Source organism: Hipposideros armiger, unplaced genomic scaffold, assembly GCF_001890085.2.
Source record: "Hipposideros armiger isolate ML-2016 unplaced genomic scaffold, ASM189008v1 scaffold_210, whole genome shotgun sequence".
Lineage (NCBI taxonomy): Eukaryota > Metazoa > Chordata > Mammalia > Chiroptera > Hipposideridae > Hipposideros > Hipposideros armiger.
In genome coordinates this window covers 314,867-320,977 of record NW_017731560.1, presented here as the reverse complement: position 1 = coordinate 320,977, position 6,111 = coordinate 314,867, and positions in this window count along the sequence as shown.

Here is a 6,111-nt window from a genome sequence, read left to right as displayed (position 1 = left end):
TATAAAATTCTTAAAAGGAATCATAGTTGTAAGTCTGTGTGCTCTTGGATTCGGCAATTGTTTCTTAGATGTGACACCAAAAGTTAAACCAACCAAAGAAAATATAAATTGAACTTAACCAAAATTTAAACCTTTTGTACATGAAAGGACACTATCAAGAAAGTGAAAAGGCAATGCACAGAATGGGAGAAAATATTTGCAAATCATATATGTCACAAGGGTCTACTATCCCACAATATATAAATAACTCTTACAAATCAACAATAAAAAGGCAAATAACTTTAGTAAAAATGGGTAAAGGATATTAACAGATATTTTCCCAAAGAAGATAAGCAAATGGCCAACAAGCACATGAAACATCATTAGTCATTAGCGAAATGCAAATCAAAACCACCTTGAGATACCACTTCACACCCATTAGGATGCTTATAATAAAAACAAAAATGGGAGGCTTGCAACCTGCATGTGATAGTAAAGGTCCCTCCAGAGCAGTGTCCAGAGCCCATGTCACACACATCATGCACGTACTGTCACCCCCTCACCTCAGCCTGTTTGGCCCCTGAAACGACTTCAGGTGTCAACAGAGTAGAGTGGAGAAGCTTCTGCTGGCCTTATAGGTGCCAAATGGCCCTGGGCACAACTTCAGCTGACAATTCTATTCAGAAGAAACTTGGATGGGCATGGTTTGCAGGACCCCATTTTAGTGTTTTTTAGGTGGAAGGTGTCAGGTGGCTTCTGTTAACGCTTGTTTTCCTCTTAGCTGAAACAAATCGTTTTCCATGACCTATGTAGTCACCAGACTGACTGGCTACCTTAATTTGACCTGAGGGGAGAGGTAGCAAAGGCTGGCCAGGAGGAGGAGGGAAAGTGGTAGTAACACCGAAAGCCGGGTAGGGATGTTGACTTGTATTCCTTGACCCTCTCGTTGTTTGCCGGGGCCTTTCCTCACTGCTCCAGTTTCCTTTACCACAAAAAAAGAAAAAACAAAAACAAAAACAAAAAATAAAAGGAAATTAAGTGTTTACGGAAAATGTAGAGAAATTGGAACCCTCATACATTGCTAGTGGGAATGTAAAATGGTGCGGCTGCTCTGGAAAAAACTGGCAGTTCTTCACAAATTTGATCATAGAGTTACCATATGATCCAACAATTCCACTCCTATGTACTCATACATACACACCCAGGAGAACTGAAAACATATTCACACAAAAACTTGTACACAAATATTCATAATATCATTATTCATAATAGTCCCAAAGTGGTAACAACTGAAATGTCCATCAACTGATGAACAGATAAACAAATATGGTATATCCATACACTGGAATAGTATTCGGCCATAAAAAGGAACAAAGTTCTAAAACAGGCTACATCATGGGTGAACTTGAAAACATTATGCTAAGTGAAAGAAGCCATTCATAAAAGGTCACATATTATATGATTCCATTTATATGAAATGTGCAGAAGAGGCAAATCCATGTAGATGTAAAGTAGATTAGTGGTTGCAAGGGGTGGGGGGGGAGGAGGTGGTGACTTGAAACTGACTGCTTATAGATATGGAGTTTCTTTTGGGGGTGATACAAATGTTCTGGGATAAGATAGGGTAATGATGGCTGTACAGCTTAGTGAATATGTTAATGACTACTGAGTTGTATACTTTAAAATAGTGAATTCAGGGGCCGGCCGAGTGGCACTTTGGTTAAGAGCTGGCTTGGGACACTGGCTCTGAGCTGCAGGGCCCCGGTTCGGATCCCACATGAGGGCCAGTGACACTGCCCTTTACAGCTAAAATGGTGAACAACAGCTTGACCTGGAGCTGGGCTGCTGTGAGTCGCCGGCAATGGCGTAGGCTGCAGTGAAGCTGCAGTGGGCTGTCATAAACTACCGTGTGTGTCCGGCAGCCAGCGTGAGCAGCCAACAGCCAACGTGAGCTGCCAAGAGCCGCCATGAGCAGACGTCCAGAGGCCGGAGACCGATCTGCCTCACCCGGGAAGAGTGCAATGATGATACTAACATGGGCCAGTGAAGCGACGTCCTCCACAACTAGACTAAAGAACAAAAAGACAGCAATTTGTCCATTCCCCTCCCCCAATTCCCCAATAAAATCTTTAAAATAAAAATAAAAATAAAATTAAATAGTGAATTCATGTTATGTGAATTATATCTCAATTTTTAAAATATAAAAAGGATTTGAATAGGTATTTCTCCAAAAGTGTATTAAACACCAATAAGCACATTAAAAGATGCTCAATATCAGTAGTCGTTAGAGAAATACAAATCAAATCCACAATGAGATATCACTTCACATTGCTAGGATGGCTAAAATAAAAAAAAGATGGACAATAAAAACGTGAGATGAAGAAAAATAACAACTTGACACGTTGCTGGTGGGACTGCAAAATGATGGTGGGAGCAGCTGCTTTAGAAAATAGTATGGTGGTTTTTCAAAAGGTTAAATATTGTAAGGTACATAAATGTCACTTTGCTATGTTGTACACCTGAAACTAATATAATATTGTATGCCAATTATACTTTAATTTAAAAAATGGTTAAACATAGAGTTACCATATGACCTAGGTAAATATTCATAGGCATATGCCCAAGAAAAATGAAGACACACATATATACAAAAAATTTGTACATGAGTGTTTGTAAGCAGCATTTTTCACAGCGGCCAAAAAGTAGAAACAAGTTACTAATATATATGACACTATTAACACATACAACAACATGAATGGATATGAAAATAATTATTCATTGAAGTCAGCAAAAAAATGCATACTCTGCTACTCCATTTATTAAAATTTTAGAAAATGCAAACTATATAGTAACAAAAAGCAGAACAATGGTTGCCTGGGGAGAGTGGGGAGGGAATGAAGTGAAATATTACAAAGGGCCAGAAGGAAATTTCAGGGAGTAATGGAAACTTGATAACAGTGATAGTTTCACAAAGGTATGTATGAGGTCAGACAATTAAGTTCGTGAACTTGTTGCAAGATGTTGCTAACTTTTTTTGATATCAGAGGGATTATTCATTATGAATTTCTACCAACTGGACAAACAGTTAACCAAGTTTACTATTTGGAAGTGCTGAAAAGCCTGCGTGAAAAAGTTAAACAAAAATGACCTGACCTTTTCGTCAACAAGTCATGGCTCTTGCATGACGACAATGCACCAGCTCACGTGGCACTGTCTGTGAGAGAGGTTTTAGCCAGTAAACAAATAACTGTATTTGAACACCCTCCCTATTCAGCTGATCTGGCCCCCAATGACTTCTTTCTTTATCTGAAGATAAAGGAAATATTGAAAGACAGACAATTTGACTACATTCAGGACATCAAGGGTAGTACGATGACAGCTCTGATGGCCATTCCAGAAAAAGAGTTCCAAAATTGCTTTGAAAGGTGGACTAGGTCCTGGAATCGGTACATAGCTTCCCAAGGGAAGTACTTCAAAGATGACCCCAGTGATATTCAGCAATGAGGTATGTAACACTTTTTCTAGAATGAGTTCAAAAATTTAATTGGCAGATATATATATATATATATATATATATATGTCAAAACTTAGCAAATTGCACACTTTTTGTACCCTGCATGCAAATTATGAAAGTTACTGTATGTCAATTTTATCTCAATAAAGCTATAAACCAAAAAAGGAGCAGGTCTTTGAACAGATGAGCTGCAAGTTCCTTTTTAGCTCTGATTCTGTGGCACCTTTTGGAGGGAATTATCCTGAAGCCTTGTACCAAAATAGTGCTTTGTACTAGGATGCCCAAATCATTGAGACAAAACTGGAAAGTTTGCTTGGATTACTCAGAGACATGCCTTTATCCTTCACCTTTCTGGGACCACGTAGACAGAGCCTCAAAGCCCAGTGGAAATGCAACATTAAGCCAGTGGGAGGACATCCAGGTTAGCGGAGGAAACTGGGGAAATGACAACCTAATGAGTTCTACTCTTTCCAATTACTTAAAGTCTATGATTCAGAGGATTGGCTTGCCATGGACATTCCAGACTAGTGAGGCATCTCAGGACCATGAATACAGTGACATCCCAGGGGAGAAAACAATGGAAGACAAGATGGAAATGAGAAATGACCTTTTTAGGTCTCTTGACCCAAATGCAAGGAGCTAAGAGGATATGGAGGAAGAGGTGGAAGTAAGTGTCTCTTCCCTGCAGGAAAAGAGATTATGACTTGATAGGGTCTGGGGAAATCAAATGTAAGAAGTTGAAGACCTGGATTGTCAAGTCTCCAAGGATGCCTTTTAGATGGACGTGCTAGAGAGGCCGAAGGGAGGAGGTGATACCCTCCCCGCCTGTTAGCAGTGAAAGCTAAGAAGGCAAGGAAGGCAAAGAATAAAAAGCCAAGAAGCGTGTTTCAAAGTTATTTGTCAACTGGGCAGCACCTTAAGCAGTGGCACGGCTGATGGATCACCTCATGGGAGGCACAGGTGAAGATGGACCCAACCCAGGAGGCTGTCACCCTACCCTTACCCTGCACCTAGAGCATATGCTTTAAAGGAAGACAGTTAAAACCCTAAATGCCCAGGGTGACTTCAGGCTCTATTTATACCTGAAGACAGTGGCATTTTCTTTTAACCTTGGAGGGTAATAAGTTAGACATTTCAAGTCTGAAGCAAGGCAATTGAGTGTTCTTGTAATTTTATCCTACATAGCAGAGCCATAGAAACTCTTCTTATCCAGAAGAATGTAGACCTCAAGTATCTTTTCTCACACCCATCCCAGTTTCGCTTGCTGCCCCTACGCCCTGTGCAGTGCACCTCCTTGTCCCCAAAAAGGCTGGTTACATTGGCCAATATCATAATGATTCCTTAAATTAGTAAGGAAACTCATGGTTTATAAAGCCCTTTCCCTTCCGTGATCTCATTTTGATTCTTATTCAATCCTGTGAAATAGGCATTGTTTCTCTCATTTTTTTTAGGTAGAGGAACTTGAGGGATCGGAACAAAGATGTTCGGATTCATTCATTCATTCATTCTTTCTTTCTTTCTTTCTTTCATTTATATATATCCATTCAAATAATGATTGAACACCTACTATGTGTCAGACACTGGCTAGATGCAGAAGACATAATGATGAAACCCAGACAGCCAAAACCCTTACCCTTGTGGAGCTCAGTCTAGTTGTGGGATGGGCGAGTGAGGAGAGACATTAATTCAACAGAAATCTAATTGCAAACCATGTAAGATGATATTGCAGGGAAATCTCAGCCAGTTTGGGGGTCAGGGAAAGAACTTCTTGAGGAAGAGTTCTTTGACCTTAGAGCCGAGCAGATGGATTATGGGTGTTAGTCAGGAGAAGATGGGGGTGGGTTGCAGAGTTCTCCAAGAGGAAGGAAGAGTATTGCGAAGGCATTGTGACAAGAAGGGACATGATTTTAAAGATAGAAAGAGGGGGATAGTCAAGAGAGGAGGTTGGCAAAGTAAGCAAGGGCTAGATCATGCAGAGCCTTGCAGACCATGGGCAAGAGTTGGGTCTTGATTCTCAGAGCCATGGGGAGCCAACAAATAGGAGGCTTTCAAGCAGAGTGAGACTGGCATGACCATTCTTATTGCTATTGGGAGCAGGGGATGATGTGTGGAGGATAATGGGGTTTGAACGTAGATGGGGCTGCAAACATAGAGAAATGTATAGATTTGAGAGATATTTGGAAGTCAAATTGACAGAAAGTTCATGTTCTTTTGATTTCAGCATACCAGGGATATGAATGGAGTTAGTGGGGTGTAACGGATATGTCCATGTCTTAATACCTAGAATATGTGAATGTAAACTTATTTGGAAAAAAAGGTCTTTGCAGATGTAATTAAGTTACGGATCTCAAGATGAACTCATCCTGCATGGGCCTAAATCCAATAACAAGTGTTCTTATAAGGAAGAGGCAGAGGGAGACCACATAGAAGGAAGAGGAGCAGGCCATGTGAAGATGATGCAGCCCCAAGCCAAGGAATGCATGGAGCCATCAGAAGCTGAAAGAGGCAAGGAAGAATTCTCCCCTAGAGCCTTCCTGATTTCAGACTTCTGCTCTCCAGAACTGAGAGTACATTTCTATTGTTTTAAGCCACCAATTTTGTAGTTTTTATTTTTTATT